The following is a 22,565-nucleotide window of genomic DNA, read 5'->3' on the forward strand; positions in this document are numbered from 1 at the left end:
CCATGTTTCTGAAACCAGTGATCAACTGTGAATAAATTATTAATGTGGCTCATAAATTAAATAGTTTACTGGCTTATAACATTTTAAAAGTAGATAATAAAGTGTAGAAAAGTGTTTCAGTTGTTTTGCACTGATGATCTACTGACTTTCCCATGAGGAGCCCAGGGATTATAGCTTTTAAGATGAGCAAAAACATGGAATGTCAGAGCAAATGCTTAGAAAATGTAGACTCTCAAAGGAAACAAGTGTAAATCCGTGGAAAACAATGTAGTTAACTTTGTTCTCTCCTTGCTGTGATAAATGGATGACAGTGGTTCTCTTGCTTATGGTGGCAGTTGCTCATCAGTGAGATCACCAGTTAAGTTTGAACAGGTATATCCTTTGCCAACTGAATTTATCTTTAAAAATATTTTTGATAAATTCTTATCATACTCTTCATGAATAATGCTAATACATCATGTCAAACTCATATAAGAATGAACATTCTTAAGCCATAATATATTTGGCAGAATTTACACTCACATAGATAACTGATACCCAGAAGTCATTGTGTGGATCAATCTGGCCTGAATCCGTCTTTCACCAAGAAGCGGCACTTACAAGGAGCACCGCCTCTTACCCCTTTTCTGAGCTCTGGTAGACAGGCAACCCACAGAGTTTCCAGAGGTGCATGATTATTCAAATCATTAAACTTCGTACATCTTTTTTTCAGTTTCCACTTCTCTGTCTGACTAGATTAGAAAATATGTACATGCATGGAGTTTTATCTACACTTACCGTTGAAGGAGAACAACACACACATGTGCACACACACACACACACACACACACTGAAGAGCTCATGCTTTCTACTCATTCATTAGTTCCATCTCCCCCTATGACAGAGTCCCTCCTGTCATCCCAGGTGCCACATGGGTGGCAATCTCTTCCAAGAACCTATGCAGAAAAGACCAGGCATGCAAAACCTTGCTACTGGCTGCTATTCCCCAAAATTCTGCAACTATTTGAGGATGAGTTGACTTATGTGTCAGTAACTTCAGTTTACTTGGAATTGGATTCGGTAAATACTCTAATAATCCAACTAAGCCGTGAAAGCTTGCAGCCTCATCGTGAGCACATAGTCAGGCTCAGGCTGACTGTTACCCGGAGAAGGCTGCATCATTGCTTCCTTCTATATGATTGGAAAAGAACTGTAAATTGTGGCAAGCAGCATTATGAATGTGTGTGCAGAATGTGCATATATGTGTATTTCCTCTCATCACTGCTGAATTCCCTGAGAAACTGAAAGATCAGAACCCAAAGCAAATCATCATTTGGGCCCATGGGTATTTCTCAGGAAAATATAACATTGTAATTATGAGAATATCCTAAAAAAATAAGAAATGTTAGAAGTTCAAGGAACCAAACTTTCCACGTGAGTGGCAGTTGCACTTGGCTGTTTAACATTTCACAAGTTCTGTCCTGTAATGCTGAGCTCAGATTATGGGCTAATGAAATGCTGATTCCAGAAGGGAAAGAACAAAATACATGCTGCAATACATCTGTTACATATCTACATGTACTTATTATATGTGTTACACATATTGTATATATTTACAAGGTGGGACCCCACAAAAAAGCAAAATTATCTTCTGGAGGATGGGGTACAGGCTTCCCCAGCTAGATGAGTGTTCTAGGAACCCACCTGTATAGTTTACCAGCTGGCATTTTTGTGAGAGGCTGCGTTTGGCTTCAGTGAATTTTTTTGAAGACTCTTTCAACATGTTTGCTCATTTAATGATGGGTGATTTATGAGCATATCTGCCCACACTATGCTAAGTGTTCAGCAGTTTCTGACCAAAAACAGCATGCTCCCCCCCATGTCCCATCCTCCATAGCCACCTGATTTCGCCCTGAGGGGCTTAGTTTTTTGTTTCCCCAGATGAAAAAAAGTCATCAAAGGGAAACATTTTTCCAGTGTGGAAGAGGTGAAACAAAAAATGGCAGAAGCGCTAAAAGGCATCTAAGTTGACGAGTTCAAAAACTGTTTTGAGCAGAGGAAAAACGTCTCAATGGGTGTATTGTATCAAATAGAGAGTGCTTTGAAGGTGACTGAAGTTTAAACATGTAAAAATAAATACACAATTTTTTATAAATAAATTTTGTTTTTTGGAGTGTCCCCTCTCATATTATTACATATACATGTATACATACAATTTTGAAGTGCCACAATTTGCCCCCTTCACTTAACCTCTTCTGTTCTTTCTGCTGTCAATGTCCCTCTGTGTGTTGCAGACCTATGGCATTATGGATGCCTCCAACCAGTGACCTCCAGGCTTTTTATGGCTGTGAGACACATTAAATGGTAAGAGGCAAACTACACTAATACTGTGTACTATGTAAAATTGCCATCCACCTTTGCAGGGGACACAGTAGTGGGTACAGGAATCACTAGGAAAATAAAGAGGTGCTCCATTATTAAGTATGGATTTTAAGCTGCACTCCATAATAGCTTTATGGCCTTTAAGAGCAGAATCCATAACTTGGATCATATTTGTGGAAAGCTGACCTAATGCAGGTTGGTAAACTGTCTACAAAAGGCCATAAAGTAAGTATTGTCAACTTTCTGGGCCATATACATTCTCTGTTTTAACTAGTCAGCTTTGCTGATGTAGCACAAAAGAAGCCATAGACAATATGTAAGCAAATGGACATGACTGTTTCAATAAAACTATATTTACAAAAACAGACAGTGGGCCATATTTGGCCCAAAGGCCATAGTTTGCTGATGCTTGATCTAATGCATTAAAAGGGGACATATGGCGTGTAAATAGGATACTTCACTGGGTATCATTCCCTGTGATCTTGAGCAAACCGTTTATCAAGAAGAAATCAGAATAAAAAAATACTTGCCCATAGTAGCACGTGGGGTATAGCTGTAAGGATGAAACAAGATAGAATGTATGTGAAACTCCTTACACAGTTTTTCTGGTTTACCTAATGGAGTGCACTTTTTCACCTTTTTAATCACACTGGGCTTTCGTGAGCTACAAGAGTGTGGGGAAAACTCCCTTGTTTTCTGAGTGCTGTGGTTTGTCTGTATTTCCTTCTGTCTTACAGTTGATGGGCAAGCTGCTGAATGTCTTTCTCATAACAAACACGGATGAAGGGTTCAACAGATTTTGGTATGCTAAAGATCAAGTGCCAATGAGAAGCGATTAAATTTCCTTAATCATCAGAATCTAAGAGTGTTTTAAGATCTTTCACCTTTAATATAGGTCTTAATAAGTAATAATGCTTTGCATGTCTCCAAGTATGTTTGAATTTCTTAAGTCTTGCATGTCAAAACATTAGAGACAGGCTCAGTAAATACGCTTCTCTGGACTAGTAGTAATGATGAAGGAAAGTCATACTTTAAACGGCTTGATAATCAGAATCCCGATTCATTAACTTTCTGGGTTTTTTCTTAAAAAAATAGAAATATGGTCTTCATATTTGTTTCATATTATTATATAACTTAAGAATTGTTTTCTAGTAACAGAAATGCACTGTATTAGTTTAAAAAAATAGTTGTGTATTCACTCCCATGACAAGGGTCTGGGGAAGAGCAGTTGGTGCCTTATTCAAGTGTAGCTTTATTTTCAAGGTCACATTATGGCTACTGTCTTTCCAGCCATTGCCTCTACATCCCGAAAGGAAGCAGAAGTGCAAATGACAAAACGTGGTCCTTTTCAGCTTTGGCAGGCTTTTTTAAAGAACTTTCCCTCTTAAAGAACATTCCCTGATATCTTACTTAATGACTTCTACTTACATCCTTTTTGCGACCCCTGACATGAGGGCATTTGAGAAGAGATGTGTATCCTTAGACTTGAGAAATATGCTGTCCCAGATAAATTCCAGGTTCTAGTAGTAATGGAGAAAAGGGAAATGGTTACTGAGCGACAACTGTGGTTATTCACACAAAATCATGAAATCACTGTTTCTTACATGTTTAATTTTTATTTATTTTCAATGAAATGCCTTGTCTTCCAATGACTTGCATGTGTAATGTCTTATTTGAATTTTATGTGTTAGAATTTCAGCTTATTTACTTCTCAGCAGAGATACATATTTCAGTAAATATTTCAGGACTATAATATTCTTACTGAAAGTACCATGGCAAATATGAGAAATAAATTTCTTTCTCAAGAGAGCTTTCAACCATAATTTAAACTCCTGAATTTTCTGTTGGATTTACTGTCCTTTGGTTATAAACTCTTGATAAAGCTTGAGTACCAGCATGAAGTCCTAGAGCCATGCAGGGCCGCACCCAATTCTGTTCTTCCCAGCACATGCAGGGGAATTTGCTGCATACTTGCACTATATCTCAAAGACTAGACAGTGCTCTTCACTCTGCACCTATGTAATTTACTGCTTCCTAATATCTCTGCTGAAATCTTACCTTGGAAGATGGGGGAAACAAATGAGTCAGCCGTGTCCAGTTTATTCCAGATTGGCTCGTATATTATTTTTGTGAAAATTTCTACCTCATAGAATAAGTAGAATGAGACTTCCCTGCACTTCAAAATATATTCTCTGCCTATACCAGCCTGTGCTCATGAAACATGATAGTTGATACATTCACTGACATTTATTGAATACTTGCTATATCTATATATGGTTAGCAATATTGGTAAGAGCAACTTTTTTGACGTTAGGTCAGCTTGGATTCAAATTCCACCTTTTGTATTTCCTGAGAAAGTGACCTTGGGCAATTTACTTCACCTGTCTGGGCCCACCATGACCTTCTTTTCTAGGAAATCGGGATAAAATAATAGCTAGCTCCTGTGAAGAGTTAGTGAGATGATGCCTGTAAAGAGCTTAGCAGATTCTAGTAGGCAACAAATACCAGAATTGTGCTATATTCCCCAGGTACTATGGGGGATATCCCTGTCTTCGAGGAGTTTTCACCATCTTTTGGCTGGTTGATTGGTGGTGGTTTTACTGGTAGACAATGTATGTTTTGGTCTGTTACTTCTCACCTGATATTCCCTTGTATTTAAGTAGAGCCTTGGGAAGTGGTCTTGATGCCTATCTTCAAGGCCACTGTGACCATGTGTACAACTGGACAGCTCTGCTAAACGGAACTTTGATCTCTGGGTCCCATTTTGATAATTTCCCCCAAGAGGTGTGCAGTTCTTCCTCCCTTCCTTCCTTCCTTCCTTCCTTCCTTCCTTCCTTCCTTCCTTCCTTCCTTCCTTCCTTCCTTCCTTCCTTTCTTTCCTTCTTCCTTCCTTCCTTCCTTCCTTCCTTCCTTCCTTCCTTCCTTTCTTTCCTTCTTTCTTCCTTCCTTCCTTCCTTCCTTCCTTCCTTCCTTCCTTCCTTCCTTGCTTCCTTTCTTTCTTTCTTTCTTCAGGTGTGCAGTTCTTTTTTTTTTTTTTTTTTTTTTTAAGTTATTCAGACAATGGGCCTGCCTAGCAAGCAGAATTCACTAACTGCCTTCAAGGCAGTATTGCTGATGATAATCTGAAACTCTGTGAGGTTTCGGTTGTACAGGCTGATGCTACACGATGCTAATTTCATGCCTCATCCCAGGTCTGCCTCTGTGCTGAATCTGCAAAGCAGGCACCGGACCCCACAGGTCTTTCTGGGAATGGCCCTAAAACAGTACTGCCATCTGCACTCAGAGACTGTTAGCAGTGCCCATGGATGGCTCCAGGTGGCAGTGTGTCCCAGAAATTCGGGAGTGGAAGCAACCACATGAGTATGGCCATCTTTTGAGTTTTGAGCAATGTTGGGTGATGATAGGTGAAGGCAGACCACGTATTGATAGGAGCCTGCAGTGATTTACTGGCTGTCACATATTACAGAGTTAATGAGCTTGAGGGGGACTGACCCCCAGGCTTTATTAATACCCATCAAGAGTCTCTTAAGGCTAGCAAGATGAAAAGAGTTTTGGAGATTGGTTACACAACAATGCAAATGTATGCAATATTTAACACTGTTCAATGGTACACTTAATGTTTGAGGGGATATATTTTATGTTATGTGTTCTTTGCCACAATTAAAAAGTTTTAAGAACAGGTGAGTTAAAAAAAGCAAGAGTGTTTAACATAAGCTTTGTTTTCATAAGGTAGTTGACTCTGGAGATAGTGCCTGTTCAAAAGACTCCTGTCAACTTTCAGCTATTTCTGTGTGGTTTCCAATATTTTATTTGGGTACTATGTCCATGCTTAAATGCCATGAAATCTTTCTTGCCTCTGGACCATTTCCTCTCAGCCTGGAACAATTTCTGTGTGTCTCAGGGCTCCCTCCTTCTTGTTCCTCAGTGCTCAGTTGAATATTTACTTCTTGGACAAGTCTTCCCTGACCACCCACATTAAAGGAGATCTCCCTCCTCTCCCTTCTCACTATTCTCCATCCAACCTTCTTGTTTGTTCCATTTATTGCAGTATCTGTCACTTTTTGAATATACCTTTCCACCAAGTCATAGGCATGGGGAAGGAAGGTCTTTCTGACCTAGAGTGACTTCCTCATGGAAAACAGAGCCAGGATATGGTAGGCATGCTCACAGTGTCTAGAGAATATATCTGGGAATTTTCCTATGAATTTCTGGTTGAGAGAGTAAGAGTAAATAAAACCCTTTAATTACACTGGGTGGGGGACACAATTTTTGTTGAGTAGATCTGACACTTGTTTTTGACTTACTTTTGGCATCTGAATCCAAAAATGATACCAGTTTTTCTCTATCACGTCAACTTTTTAAGGTAAGGATACCCTCCCCTTGTCCCAAAAATTGTACAAAATGTACATACAAAGGAAAATAAAGAAAAAGTTACCTGGCTATACTGTTTATTTAGAGTTATTTTATTCACATAAAGGCTATATATTATGATTATAAGTCACATTGTGTACAAGTAGTAAAGTTCTACCAAACATATATATTAAGGTATTTTATCTTTTCAAACAACAGGCTAGGGAATGTCAAAATGAGACACTTGAAACAATCTTCAGTTGGTAAAGCTTTAACAAATTGCTTCATGAGACCCAATTTTATGTGCAGAAGTGGGAATAGAATGTTCTTTCTGTCAACAAGTGGCTCATGTAGAATGTTTGAATCACCAGATTTAAGGTCAGATCTTGGAGGCCAATTCGACTCCATCCAATGTTTCTCACGAGCTCTGCTGTCCCACATACACAGAGAACAGGGATACTTGGTGTATCCACGTTGCTGGCCAAGAAGGAAGCAGAGCGTTTTAAGGTTAACACAGATGATCCAATTGTGCTTGTGATATTGCAACAGATCAATGACTCTCTTTACGTCTTCATATTCTTCATGAAAACAAAATGAATGGCCAATTGGAACTGCACCAAATAAACTGCCATTACGGAGGAGGACACACCAGAAGCTCGTCTTTGAGCTATCGATGAATAGTCACCATTCAGTTGTGTTATAGATTGGAATTCCCAATTCCTCCATTAAACCATGTATGTTATGGCAATACACAAAGCCACAGTCATTTTGAAATTATTGCAGAAATGCACTTTCTCTTGATCGAAAGTAGGATACCTTCGCTCCTTTTTAAGCAAGTTTTTCTCGTGCAGTCTTGATGCTAGGAGTTCTGAAGCCTTTTTGGATAGTCCCAAATCTTGCGCCAAGTTATTCAACTCAGGCTGATCAAATCCCTTACGAACTGAGTCATCTTGAATTTCAAAATTTGCATTGTTGCTGTCACTTAGTTCTTCACCATACTCCTGTTTTTTTGAAAGAGGGTAGTTCAATGAAAACTTGCACTGGGATTTCAGCTGAATGAGACACTGGGTGTAGAGCTGATGGTAGATTAGGATACTATGTTTTACATTTATTTTTCTTGTTATATCCTGACATTTTCACTATACAAAAGTAACATAACAGTCACTTGAATGATCTCTGAGCTCTCGCCAAACCATAGGTATACCAAATGGCAATTTATCACGTGTTCCCTTCATCCACATTTGTAAACTCTCAACACACTGCTTGCACACCTTGTGAGGGGCCCAAGACTTATCTTGATCACCAAGTTTTACTTTAAAATATGCAAAATAGGCTTGTCTGACAAATGCGCTGATGTTTGTCCTTTAACTGGAAATGGTGAAACTGCCACAGATATAACAAAACGAATCAGAGTTGTTTAGGCACTTATGATGAGAAATAACAGAGGCAGACATGATCTGAAGGAAAGGAAATAAGTGCATTTGTAAATAAAAAATAAATTCTGCTAATTTCCTGTATACAGACAAGAACTCAGACTACACTTTGGAATATAATTCACTATATAGAGAAGCACACAACCTCTCACCACACCACTTCATATGTAACTGAATAGCCTAGACAAGTATGAACCTGTTGCTGGTCTCCAAGGTCACCCCCCACCCCTCCCCACTCGAGGAAGTTTCACTCTCAGCCAGTAGGAGAGCACTAGTGCTTCCCTCAGTCCAGGCTCGATCCAGCCTAGAGTGGTTGCATTAAAATAAGCTGTACAGAAAAAAAACTTGATGTGATCTTGATGTGATAGAAGAAAACTAACTACAGTTTTTAAATCAGCATGCCTACTTAAGTCTATAACAGCTGTAAAATTGAACTCAACAGGAATTGTGTTAAAAATTGTTCCCCTGTGATAGGAATAGGATACTGCCCTTGGGTTTTTTCTGGAGTTTCCACTGTACACTGCACACATCTTGACACTGTGGGTGTCCCAGCCAGAATGTGTTATATATCACCCTTCCCGTGAAGGCAGAATCATTTGCCATTTGGGCCTCTAACATGTATTGTGGGTGGTACAGGGTAATTAAGGACATTGGATTCCTAGCTCTGTTCTTAACACTCTCATTCCCTGGCTCTTTGTTCTTGGACAAATTACTTTCTCTGGGCCTCAGTTTACTTACCCAAGGCAGGGGTAATAGCTCATAGTGTTACTGCAAGGAATAAATGAGATCATATGGATATAGTGCTTTGCACAGGGTCTGGAACAGAATACCATGCTGTTGACTTAGGTCAACAAAGTGTATTGAGAGTTAAACTGACAAAGCTCATGTTGCACTTTTCTTGCAGTCTTCATTTTAAAGTGGTGAACATAGTGAAGACCCTTAGATCCTTATTATATTTGATCATGTTTCATGCATTGAATTCACTTTAAAACTAACAAATACAAAATGAGGAAACAGTTGGATGATCTGTTTTATATTTTTTATTGACATGTTGGCTGATGGTTGTTTGTGACTTGTTTCAGATAATGTAAACCGATAAACCTCAATAAATAGCTCAATGTGTGGATCCTGACCCACATTCACAAAACCTTGGAAATTCAGAATTTAGGTTGTTGCAATCTTCTGAAGTCACCTGGCTAGGGATGCATTTTTGTTCTTAAGTCAATCAGAGCTCGTTTCATCTCCTGCCTCACAAGAGGCTGTATCTTAAATTTCTTGAAAATTCTTATTTTTAAACACTGTACACTTGATATTCTGTCCTGATAATTAACGTATTATTTTTGAAAGAAAACTCAGGTCTCTACAGCTTGATGGTTTCTCTCATATGCCTACAGAGGCTGGTCCATCTCTCGATGCCATGCTGTTTCAGACATGTGTGTTTGATGCGCACTGTTCCTTGTCATTTGTTATGTGAAAGCTGTTGCAGAGAGCTTTGACTCTACATCCCTTAACTTTTGCTGGTAAAAGATGAACTATGTCCTTTCACATACTCTTATTTACATGATTAATGGAATAGCAAGGCTTATCGAAAAAATTCAAAGAGCCACAGATTTTATTAATTTATACCCTCTCAACTAATAAAGATAAAAGAACATGATTAAGATATAGGTATCACGTTTGGTTTCTAATAGTCTTTTTAGTAAGGAAAAAGCTAAAATTCACTGAGTTCCAGACAAGTGATGCAAGCAATTCTGGAAAAACTTATCTTCAGAGGGGCAAATAACTCACCCATTGCATCTCTAAAAATATGGTACACCCCATCTCCAAATATCATCTCAGAAAGTGAAACAATAGTCACGGAAGGGGAAACAGACCCATGGGCTGCAAGACTTGGGTGCTGCCCATTCCATGGGGGTTTGGCAACCCGGAGCAGCCCTTATGCGCCCTTGTCCCCATGCGCTCTGCTTCAGTATCGGGGGCAAGATTGGGAGCTTTCTGATGCCGTTTTCCTTCATGGTTTGAAATGTGGCTGCATGTTCATGTCCAGTTTGGCCCCTCAGTGCCAGGTGAGTCTGGTTGAGATGTGCTGGGGTAAGATTTCTCAATGCCAACCCTGGGTGTTCTCATCAAGAGAGGCCTTGCTTTGCCTTTGTTCCCAAATCATTCATTGATGGTGATACAAATCCACTTGATATATATTAATTTACAACAACTCTCTGAGAGGTATGATTCTAAAAATTCATTTTGCAGATAATCCAAGGCATAATGAGGTTGAATGACTCCCTCAGACTTCTCTGCTTATAAAAGGAGAGGTAGGATTTGAAACCAGGCACCCTTCCCCTGGTGCCATGGCTCCTAACCACTATGCCATGTGGTCTTCACCATGTAAATATCTTCCTATGGTGTTAATTTGCAGGACCCTGGGATGGTTTGTTTGCTGCATGTTGAGCCTTTATACTTCAGTGCCATCTAGAAGGCCTTGTTTGATCTTACTAGACTCTTACAGATGCTTTGATTCTTTTTGCTAGTATGTGAGCAATGGGAATAAAAGTGTCCCAATATGATTAGGAATGAGGACAACTACTTAATTGGCATTCTTCTGTCCTTAGTTGGATGTGCCTGTTAAGACATTTTCTCTAGATCTTTGAATAAGTTTTCTCTGGTACATTATTCTAATTAACCTCATTTTGGTAGCCCTCATTTTATTTTGTATTAGTCTATGACCACCCAGCAATTGATCTGTTCTGCTCAATCACCTGTGTGAAAAAGTTTAACAAGCAAGAAAGTCCCCTTTCTAAAGTAGCACTTCTGTTCCTGGGGCTTTTCCCTGCATGCAGGTTCACAATGTCCCTTAGTTCTTGGGATACATTCATTTGAAAGGCTTTTTGTTTAGTAGGGTGAAGACCGAGGGAGCTTAGAGACAGCACTGGTTAACAAAGTGAGAAGGCCACCTGGGCAGTAGTAGAATTACAAATTCATAATCTATATGCCAAGAACTTTCACCTTCAAAAATAAAAATAGTAAGTTTTTGAAAACATAGATCATATATATGTATGTGTGTGTGTATACACACACACACACACACACACACACACACAATATCTCCTTATTAAACAGCAGACCATTTTTAATGTCTGAACCCACCTATTTGTTAGGCCTCTTTGGTTACTTCAGTTTAGGCACAAAGAGGAGTTAAAATTCACCCTTGAACTATGTGGTGGTTAAAGGTGCCAACTCCCTGTGCAGTTGAAAGTCCACGTATAACTTTTACCTTCCCCCCAAATTAAACCATCCTTCAGTATCCACAAGGGGTTGGTTCCAAAACCCCTGTAGATATCAAAATCTAAAGATGCTCAAGTCCCCTATTTAAAATGGTAGGGAGCAATGCATACAGTCAGCCCTCTGCATCTTAGCAGCTGCCATAGAATTTGGATCTCCTTGGTTCTGTGATTGATCCAATTAGTGGGAATTACCTATCACTGAAACACTCTCTGGGGCTCGAGCTGAACTTGGGTAGGGTATGAAAGTGTGCTCAGCTTGGAGTATGTTACTGGAGTCATGGATGGTATTTATGGTTGGTGTTCAACCTACAAAAGGCAGTGGAAAGGGGATGAAAGGGTACTGGTTTCAGAAGAAGGGGGCAGAATTCTAGAAGGGGCGACTGTGCATGTGTATGTATCTTGTAAGGTGCTGTATTGATGAACAGTGAATGCAAAGCTTTACAGGGTTGGAAGGAACCTTTAAATATCACATAGGCCAACTAATCATGCTTGAGTATCCCCTGAGGTTTTCCCCATGAATCTTTCTGTTTGATGCTTGGACATCTCCAGTGACATTCACTACCTGGGAGGTGGGCTGTGCCTCAGTATACCACACATGACTGCCCTCAAGGAGCCAAGAGTTCATTCATTGCTGCACTTCCCCTGTCTATCCTTCTGTCCATCCTTCTATTTATCATTTATTACTATTCTAGGTCCTAAAGCAAGATCTTTGATTTCAGCTTACTTATACCTGCATGTTAGAAAGGTCAGTTATAATAGTGATGGAGAAGTGACGAGAGTACTGGTGGGTTGTGTGAGTATGGTTGGGAGGAGGAAAACCGGAAGGGCTCATGGAAACAATGAAACCTGGTGGGGGCCAGGAAGGATGAATAGGAGTTGCCAAGTAACCAAGAGGAAGATGGTCAGATTGGTGGATTCACCATCTCTTCTCAGATTAAACCCTGCATGTGGACTTGCTTTTGAATTACCTAAGAAAATTGGCTCATCAGTGATGTTAGTGATAGGAATAGTAAGCTGCTGATGAAATATTTTTGTACAGGTTAGGCTCATGGTGTGTTTCAGGGTACCTCAGTCTTCTGTCTCCTAAGTACATAATAAATGAATGGATGAAACTTCCATGGGCAAAATTTTGTTGAGTTAAATTATGGAATTCTTAATAAATACTTCCCTAAGACTTTTGAAAAGATTGGATATTGTTTGTTTATTCATATGTTCTTGTGAATAAAAAATATTCTGAAGCTTGGTTTTCACATCTGATACCTGAAGATAAAAGAACACATTTCAAAAGGTTAAGCATTATGTGGTGAATAATCATCTTGATCATACGAAACAGTGAATATGATGCTGGCACCTACTAAACACTCAATGGACATTACTCATTATTATTATTAGAAGGTACCTATGATTTTTTCTTTTTACCTCATAGGTTGTAAAAGCCTTAAAAAAGTTAATTATATCAATAACTAGTCGATTTTAAATGGTTTTTATATTCCCTACATATATTTATGTTCACATGTTACTTTAAAAAATTAAAACTATTAAAGATGGTAAGATTTAGCAAAGAACTTTAGCTCCACATGCTTTTAATGCTTCTCTGAATTAATAATTTTCATGTCTATCAAATTTTCTCCTTGGGCCACAATTCATCCCATATTTGGATCTTGGCAAATGATGACTTGGTTAATTAGGCAGTCTGTTAACTCTGATTACTGAGTTATAACAGATCATTGTAGAAGCATCACTGTGCAATTTGGATTAAAAGGCTCTTCTTATCAAAACAAATTTACATTTATGGATAAATATGTTGAAATGCACTAGGTTAAAATGATGCATTTCATAAGGGAAATTTAAAAACGATAAAGAATTATTTCCTCCTGAATTTTTTTTATTGTGACATTCATCACATTATCTTTCACTAGGAATATATTTTAAAGCTTGGAATTTTCTTTTAAAGCTTGAAAATTATAGCTGATTTAATCCCTCTATTGCACAAACATGATGAATACATCACATTTTTATTTAAGCATAATTTAGTGTAGCAGCGCTTGGTTATATTTCAGTCTTGACCACAGTGGTCTCTGGTACTGGGCTGACTTGTGGGAATCAATCTTGACTGTGTTGGGGAATTAGTGGGTATACTTTAAGTCTCACTCTTTGAGGCTTGGCAGCTATTAAATAAAATTGGGTCTTTGTAGTCCCTTCTTTTTCTTGTCTAATGATTTGTCATTACTTAAGGGCAGTTGGGGTATCAAAACCTTGCTTGCTCCATCTCCATCTCTGCTTCCCTTCTTCCTTGTCTTAGCACATGACACTTAGCCTTATGGAAAATGAACAAACAAGTAAACACAAGGATAATTTTTTCAGATTCAGCAAATACTGAAATTTGAGTTAATTTCCCCTCAAGATTCTGTAAGATATGAGTAGCATTCAAAAGATAGCGTTTTACCCTTTACTCTGTCCCTGTTGTGCACACATACCCATCATGCGTGCACTCACACATGCACACACATGAAACTCAGTAACTGGTGCCTAGGAGGCATTTAATCGATATTGAAGACTGATTAGAAAAGTGGAAACACAGACATCTACCATCCCCTGGCTCCTAAGCTGCCCTTAAAGGTGGTCCAATATCCAGGACCCTGCTAATAGTGTAACCATTGGAATAAATGGAGTTGATGAATTTAGTATTTTTCAGTAAGCTCACTGAAGCCAGACCTTCCTGGATTGCTGTACTCTTGTTTCATGGGAAATAGTGTCTTGTTGATTGGTCATATTGGCATGACCATAGGTCAGAAATAGGAGAATTTAGTATTTTAGCTTTATTGAGTGGTAGCATCTAGTTGATCAAATCTGGCTTTTCTAAGTCTAGACAACCCTTCTAATGTAGATAGAGCAGAACTTTGCTTAACTTAGAATGGAAGTTGGGATTTTATGAATTTGATTATTTTCTCTTAATTGGGAACATTTAAAAATAATCCAAGGTGACTCTCATTGTGGAAGGGCTCACAATCAGTTGTTCAAAGGTAAAGTGATGTTTTGAGCTCTAATTTGACAGATTTGAATGACAGTCAGCCTGAATAATTCAGTTTCTCTGCCTCCCCTTTTCTTCTAAAAGAACAAACCAAATAAGGAGTTTTTAGAAAACCAAACCATTCTGGATTATATGAATTCTTATAGTCATGTTTAAAAGAGAGATATACTCTGGGACTTTTATGTGTGAGGTAAACCCATGGGAACATTAATTTTAAAAAAAGAAAAAATGGGGATTTAGTTACCTAAATAATACATGTATTATAATAAGGTGTTGCCGACAGAGTCAGAGAATCTTCTCGAAGAAAGTTTTTTAAGGAGTGAAATAAGAAGTGAAGTCCTCTAGTATTTTTAAGCATCCTCTGAGACAGAAAATTCTTACCCCATATCAGTGGTTCCCAAGAAGCCTTAATGGAAATGTCAGGAAACTTTCTCAAATAAGTACTTCTTTAATAAACAGTTATGTGGATAGCAGCAAGCAGATTTATTGGAAGGTAGGATACTACTACTGTGTGGTTTTATTAATTAGATTTATTCCTTTAAAATGACCCTGAATGAAAACAATCACCCCTTCTGTGGGCATGGTTAACAGATGTTTACCGTAATTCTTCACTTGGAGAAAAAAAAATGCCTCTTCCACCCAACAAAAACAGCCATATTTTCTTGGCTCAATCAAAACTTTGGCGCTTGGGTCTTACTTTATATATCATGGCTTCAGTCACATAACCTTTCCAAGTGTAAAGCTTAGATCACTAACTCCAACATCTGTAGGAGAGCTTTGCTCACAGTGATCTATTATGTGAGTACTTAATTCTTATACTGTTTTTGGCATTCACCCTTCCTCATTGAAATGAACATCCTATATGTAAGCCTCTCTTTGTTTTTCTTGTATAAGCATCTTAGCCCCTCCTTAAATTTTTAAAGCTTTCACCTAGGCCCAATGGCCATGTTAGTGAGGATTTAATGTTAGAACTAAAGTCAAAGTTCCGCTTCTCAATCTGAGTTTGGTTTTTCCTGGGTTCTCCCTGAAATAAAATGCATCTTCTTACTTTGATTTTTGTGTTTGAAAAGCACCTTTTCTTATTGTGTATTGAGCCTACTTAACTGCCTCTCTCTATATCTATATCTATATATCTATATTTATATGAATTCTTATGGTCATTTTCAAAAGAGAGAGAATATGTATGTTATTTGGTCAATTCCTCTTTTTTACAAGCACTAAGTGATCATGAACCTTTAGATGGTCCCTGCCCACATCTGGCCCTGCCATTCATGGTTCTAATAGGTATTTCAATCAGGATCCCACCCCCACTCATCCCACCTCCCCCCCAACTCATCCCACCTCTCTCTCTACTCATCTCACCTCCCCACCCCTGCCATCGGTACTAAATTTCCTGGCAGGAGAATGTTGTTTGCTCTTCGGCAGTGCCGAAAGGAAATGCAACAACACTCTGCTTTTCTTGGGAAGCTCCTCCCTTTGGAATGGAGAACTCTGGGTGGCTCTTCTTATTTTGTTTCCGTTGCCAAAGTAAGCAGGGATCTTGCATAACACCAGGATAGGAAAAAAGAAGTAATATTAAGGGAAACATGTTTAAGTTGGGGAAAAGGGAGCTAGAACTGGTCAGGGGACTATGGCCCATGAAACTAAAGACATCTTTTTAATTCAAGTGGAAAATCAGGTTTTGATTCTTTTGGTATATTTTATAAAATAAAAAATAAGTTGCTTTTTTCCACTTTCAAGTTTTTCCTTTGATCTAATTAAAAATACATCTTAAGATTGGGAAACCAAAGCTTATAGGCTCCTTACTTGATAATATATGGTAGTTGAAGTGGACCAAATTCTGTATTTGTTAAATTATTTTCCTGTGATATAGTTAACACTGAGTGATGTCCTTAGAGATCACTTTGTTTGAGTTGCTTGCCCTAATTTGAAAACCAAAGCTGAAACTATCCAAATATGATTCTTATTTGGTCTGACTTTAAGAAAATGGAAGAGAGATCTGAGAATTAAAATGAACCAAAGATGTCTACTCTAGCTGTTTGGCTCATTGGTGGACATATTATTTGTCCTTTTAAGTGATTCCAAATAATGTCTGTTGATAGAAACAGAGCAGACACTTCAGTGTTTCAGACTGTTTGTGGGTGGCAGGTTTTGGAAATGTAGCCAATTTTCAAAAAGAAAAAAGAATAGGATAAAAAATTGAAAGAGAAAGAACCAAAAAAATCCTTAAAGTTTCATTAATTTTCAAAGTTTGAAAATGTCAAAGCTGTGGGAAAATCCAGTGAAGTTCTTTTTTTCTCCATTATGAATACGTGTATCCTTAAAAGTTTAGCTATGAAGGAGGTAAGACTCAGGTACTGACACAAGTCTGCCATGCTGAACCATGAGAGACTTGGATAGGCTCACGTAAGTAGTTGATGGGAGCAAATGGTAGCACCAGAGTAGAGAGCCTTGATTGTGTCTGGAACTCACTATTTGTATGTGCACTTCTTTCATGTGTGCACAGAAGGACCTACTTAAAACCGACGAAAGAGCTCACCTTTTGAAGAGCCTTGCTTCCCTTGAATTTTGATACAAATAGGTTTGGAAACTATGGCAGGGTGGATCCAGGTTAGCATTCAATCTGTTTGATTCAAAAAATCTAATTAAGACTTAAAAACTTACATTAGGGAAAAAAACCCAAAACCTATCCCTCATTCACCAAAAGGGGAAGCAAAGCTATTTAAAATACAAGATCTAGATTATTCTTAGATGATGGTTCACTGCTCCCCGCCCCCACCCCCCCCACCCCCACCCCAGGGTTTAAAAAGCATTGTCAGTAGTACCTGAGTCATTTCACTGTCGGAAAAATGAAGTTGAAAACATCAGGGCATGTGCACACCCAAAAAGGAATTTTGAGTTAGATTTTCTTTCAATCATTTCTAAGTAAGTTACATTTCACTGTTTTTCTAGTGTTTTTGTCCTTTGGGTTCAGTCAAACTATAAACGGTGGCAGATGACATCTCTATATTAGTGGGTAGTAGGAAGGGCTGAAGGAAAGCATCAGAGCAGAACTAGAAACCCCAAAGGTCTTGTTTAATAATTACATACTGTAATTTATTAGGTTCTTACTGTGTGTTAGCTTCTGTTGTAAGCAATACACTACCACAATCTTACTGAATCCTGATAAATATTATGACATTGCTACTCTTAATGCCTTCATGTTCCAGATAAGTAAACTGAGGATAAAAAAGGCTGGCTACATTGACTCACCTGGAGTTTAGAAAGGAACCAGAATTGAATTAGGTCTGAAGTCCGGTTAACATTAATGTACCAGTGCCAGTTTCCTGGTTCTGATACTGTACAACAGCTATGTAAGCTGTCATTTTTGGGGAAAGCAGGGCGGACAGTATATGAGACTCTATTATTTTTGCTGCTTCCTATACATCTATAATTCATTCAAAATCAACTTTTTAATGGCAGATTTTACAGTTGAGTCAAGGTCTGTTTGCTTTTGAAATCCAGTTTATTCACTGCTTTGATTTCTGAGATCAATTGACCAACAAGAAGATGGTCTCTGTTTCACTATGTTTCTAGGGTCAGAGTTTCCAGTCACCCAGACCATATCACACGGTCTTCTATAACTCAGTATACTTTTAGGAACCAAAATTTTTCCTTGCTTCTCTCATTTCCCCCTCATTGCCATGTATCTGCTCTCTCTCCTCCACCCCAAATTCACCCACTCTAATCTTAGTGGAGACAGTAGAGATCATTTATCTCACCTCTGGAGTCTTTCAGTAAATGCTTTGTTGATAAGAGAGATAATCTGACACTTTTGATGAGTTTCATAATGGATTTGTAGTGCCTGATGTGTACATGGAGAGGCATGTGAACATCCTAAAAGGAGAATGGCAATACTAAACCAAAAATTGACTGACTTAACAGGGCTAGTTATTTTTGTAGCTGAAAAATTACTAGACTCAAATTCAGAAAATTTGTCTTTTAAAGTTATATCCTTTGCTGACTAATAAGATCTCAGTTTTCTCATTTAGAAAATTATTAAAAAGAGAATTATGTTCTACCAAAAGCTTCCATGGATAAACAACTTTGTGACATTTTGTGTAGCACACCTTCACACCTGTGTCTTTACTGAGTAAAAATGATTACTATAAAATTTGCTTCGTCTTATGACCGCATAATCAACCTCTAGGATCTATGGGTTGATTTGTTAACTGGTTGATTAACTCAAAACTATTTAAAATTTCTTCTGTTTTAAGAGAGGTGTTTATTGCTACAGGATTCCCTCTGAACACTTCTTTACCTGTATCTTGTAAGTTTTGGTATGTTATGTTATTATTTTCATTCACCTCAAAGTATTTTCTAATTTGTGATTTCTTGTCGATTTATTGGTTATTTAGGACTATGTGTTTTAATTTCCACATGTTTGTGAATTTAACTTCTTTGTGTTATTTATTTATAATTCTATTCCATTTTAATTAGAGCATATACTTTGTATTCCTTCAGTAATCTTAGATTTATTGAGCTGTGTTTTATGACCTAGCTTATGGCCTATACGTAGAGTGTCCCATATGTGCTCGAGAAGAATATATATTATATTGTTGTTGGATTGAACTTTCCATAGTGTGTGCTAGATGTCTGTAGATATGTGCTAGATGCTTGTAGGTGTGTGCTAGATGTCCACAGGTATGTGCTAGTTGCCCATAGGTGTCTGCTAGATGTCTGTAGGTGTGTGCTAGACGCCCATAGTTGTGTGCTAGATGTCTGTAGGTGTATGCTAGATGCTTGTAGGTGTGTGCTAGATGTCCACAGGTATGTGCTAGTTGCCCATAGGTGTGTGCTAGATGTCTGTAGGTGTGTGCTAAATGCCCATAGGTGTGTGCTAGATGTCTGTAGGTGTGTGCTATATATCTGTAGGTGTCTGCTCGATGTCTGTCAGGTCCTTGGTGTTGTTTGTGTCTTCTGTTTCCTTGTTGATCTTTTGCCTTGTTCTAGCCATTAATTTTAATGGGGCATTAAAGTCTCCAACTACTGTTGTTGAAGTGTCTGTTTCTTTCATCAATATTGTTAGTTTTTGCTTTATGTATTCTGGGCCTCAGTTTTTTAGGTACAGACTTTCTTGGGGAGCCCAAAAAGAGCAAACACTCTTGTTATGACATCTGCTTTCAGGGGTTCATTCAGTTTTAGGGTTTAAAAATAACACAGTAACAAAAAAAGTTAGCTTTATAATGGGGCAGCTCTCAGACATTGATAAAGGTATTTAGGCCATATTTACATGGGTAAAGAGAAATGAAGGTTTGATGGCTTATTTATCCCACATATTTTATTATGATAGGAGGCTAGTAGAGTCAAACTGAGGGAAAACCAACACTATCTTCAGTAGCAGGTGACTGGGGGCTTTGACTTATCCAGATATAAGTTGGTGTTTTCTCTCTACTTACTCAGTGTAGATGTGGACTAGCTAATACAAACATGTTGTATGGGAAAAATATGCCTTTTTTATCAAATAAGAAAGTGAGATTTTCTCATTGTTCCTAATATTACTGCAGCCCTTTCTGTGTGTAGGCCCCATGGCAAAGTCTAGGTACTTTTTACATAGAAATTACTTTTCCCTCAACTATAGAAATGTGAAATAAACCAATTTGGGTGCAAGTAGTATGTGCTAGATTTACTTAGCATCTATTGAGTGACTTCCTACACTTGTATTAGGGCTACTTCAAGAGTTAAAATGGCCCAATTTCTTCATAGTTGCACATGTTGCTCCTACTTAGACAATGATACTGCTTACTGATTGTTTTTGCTAACAATATTATGCCCAGACATTTAATTTTTTTCTTTTCAGCAGTATATTAAATTTGTTCTAGACATATGTCAGTAGGAAATTAAAGGGTGGGAGTAATAACACACACACATATATGTAAAATGAGAATTCCATGCTGAATATATTTTTAAAAGGCATTTGTCTTTGATTTCTTTATTTCTTTAGCCATTTTATTATCCTTAACTACATTTTGGTGTTTATTCGGGCAATGAAATAGTTTAGTCATGCTTTTAAGTTCACTATGAATAAAATATAGTTCTTCAGATTTTACCTGTTAAAGCCATTTTATTTTTGTTTGGTCATCTTTGTGCATAGGCCATAGAATTGATTGTTGGTGGAGGAAGCCATCAGGTTCTGTATCTTTTTAAAACATTTTATTTATTTATTTTTAGAGTGAGGAGAAGGGATAACGAGGGAGAGGAACATCAATATGGGAGAGGAACATCTATTGGTTGCCTCTCATACGCCCCCAACTAGAGACCCGCAACCCAGGCATGTGCCCTTATTACTGAGTGAAAAGGGGGTTCTCTCATGTGGTGCCTTGGTGTAAAACCCAACAATTAGTGTTGAGGGAAATGGGTCTTTATTTACAATATTCCAGCCTGGGGAGGGCAGTGAGCACTTCAGCTCAGAGCCCTGTTCTCCCACGGGACCCAGCACTTCCCTTGCTCCCCGAAAGACTATAAGCCAAAAACAGGCCCAGAAGTTCCCCATTCCTTATCTGCCAGCTCTCTCCTTCAGGATCTGGGGTACAATGTCATCAGTCTCTGTATAAGAGTCCAGCAAAACATGTGCTGTGTTGCACTGGATCATGGTGAAACCCAACTTTTAGTGGAGTCCTTCCTGCCTGTCCTGAGTTTCAGAAGTCTAAAAGTCCAGGCTTTGGAGTCTGCTGAAGTCGGCATGATTAAAGCACATCAGCAGGCTGACTTTCTTACTAGCTCAGGCCATATGGCCTCCCTTTCCTTCTTTCAGACTGCGTGGCTTCACACCCTTTGAAAACCACATAGTTTTTTCCTGCCTTTCAAAGCCACATGGTTCTCCACCTGCAAATGGCTGCCGCCCTATTTTTAAATCCCTGACTGCATCCTGTGTTGCAGTGGGCCGGGTAACCAGTTCTGACCATTCACAGAATCTTGCGCAGGCTCTGTATGCTCTTTCCTCACCAGTCCATGGTCAAAACCCCGCCCATCTCCTTGCAGCCTTGGAAGAACCAAAACTATTTGCATAACTAAGACACTAGCCCAACCACAGGCTCTGGGACTAGTCAGCCTGTAACACCGTGACTTGGAATCAAACCCACGACCTTTTCATTCACAGGCTGGCACTCAATCCACTGAGCCATACCAGCCAGGGCAGGTTCTGTATCTTAACTTTCTCCCAGAAAAGAATTACTGTCTTTGCTGTTTTAACATGTGGCCTACCTACCCGCTGGGTTTCCCAGAGCTGACAGTTAACTACTCTAGCACCATACCACTACCAGCATTCCTGGTTCACAAATATGAAGTAAACAGAAAATCTTGCTAATTTGAGCCCAGTAGGAACCTTTACACTATAATGAAGAACTAATTTTGACAGCAGGCATACATATCTCACAAAATTAGAGCCAAATTTTTATTTATTTATTTATTTAATTAATTAATTTTTTAAAAGTATATTTTATTGATTATATTGTTACAATAGTTCCAATTTTTTCCCCTTTGCTCCCCTCCACCCAGCACACCCCTTCCCCGACAATCCCCTCCCCAAGTCCATGCCCATGGCTCACCCTTTCATATATTCTTCTTCTTTTTTTTTTAAATAATTAATTAATTAGTTAAATATTTTAACAATAAAAAATAACAATCCCTCCCTCTCAGACTTAAGACCCTTTACAATCTTATAAAGGACAATGGACGAAGGTCTCGAGCTCCTCTAGCTGCTTCAAGCTGGACATGGTCATCGTCCTACCTACCCTTGGGTCAAGAAATCCCTAATAAGAGTGGGGAAGGATTGTGCAGACTCCAGGTTGGTTGGCTGTCTCTGGACAACGGCATGCTTGGTTTAACAGGCTGGCATCCTTGTTGTATTCTGGGGGCAACAGGGTTAAAGAACATCATTCAATCCATAACCACTAGATGACAAAAGACAGGCATCAATATTTCAATGTCCCACATTAGGGAAAAGAAGGGCTTCTTTGGAGGAAGGTATGCCAGGTACATCTCACCTGTTTAAAACCCCTTTGCCCACTATACTTAGTTTGGACTGAGGGAAATATTTTAGGTTTCCCCCCTCTCAGGCCTCTGGGCTCT

At 38.6% G+C, this 22,565-nt stretch overlaps 1 protein-coding gene across 5 annotated transcripts in view; it reads left to right on the forward strand.

Moving 5' to 3' along the window:
* Positions 1–22,565, forward strand: part of FOXP1 (forkhead box P1) — a 642,166-nt gene that overhangs the window by 237,871 nt on the left and 381,730 nt on the right. The window contains exon 1 of one of the 5 annotated variants that reach the window (XM_090283833.1): positions 2,277–2,343. The exons of the other annotated variants lie outside the window; for them this stretch is intronic. The gene's annotated coding sequence lies outside the window, so the exon portion shown is untranslated. Of the gene's footprint in view, positions 1–2,276; positions 2,344–22,565 lie in introns of those variants that run through there. 5 annotated transcript variants of the gene reach the window in all.

This window comes from Furipterus horrens, unplaced genomic scaffold, assembly GCF_987537825.1.
Source record: "Furipterus horrens unplaced genomic scaffold, mFurHor1.1.pri manual_scaffold_7, whole genome shotgun sequence".
Lineage (NCBI taxonomy): Eukaryota > Metazoa > Chordata > Mammalia > Chiroptera > Furipteridae > Furipterus > Furipterus horrens.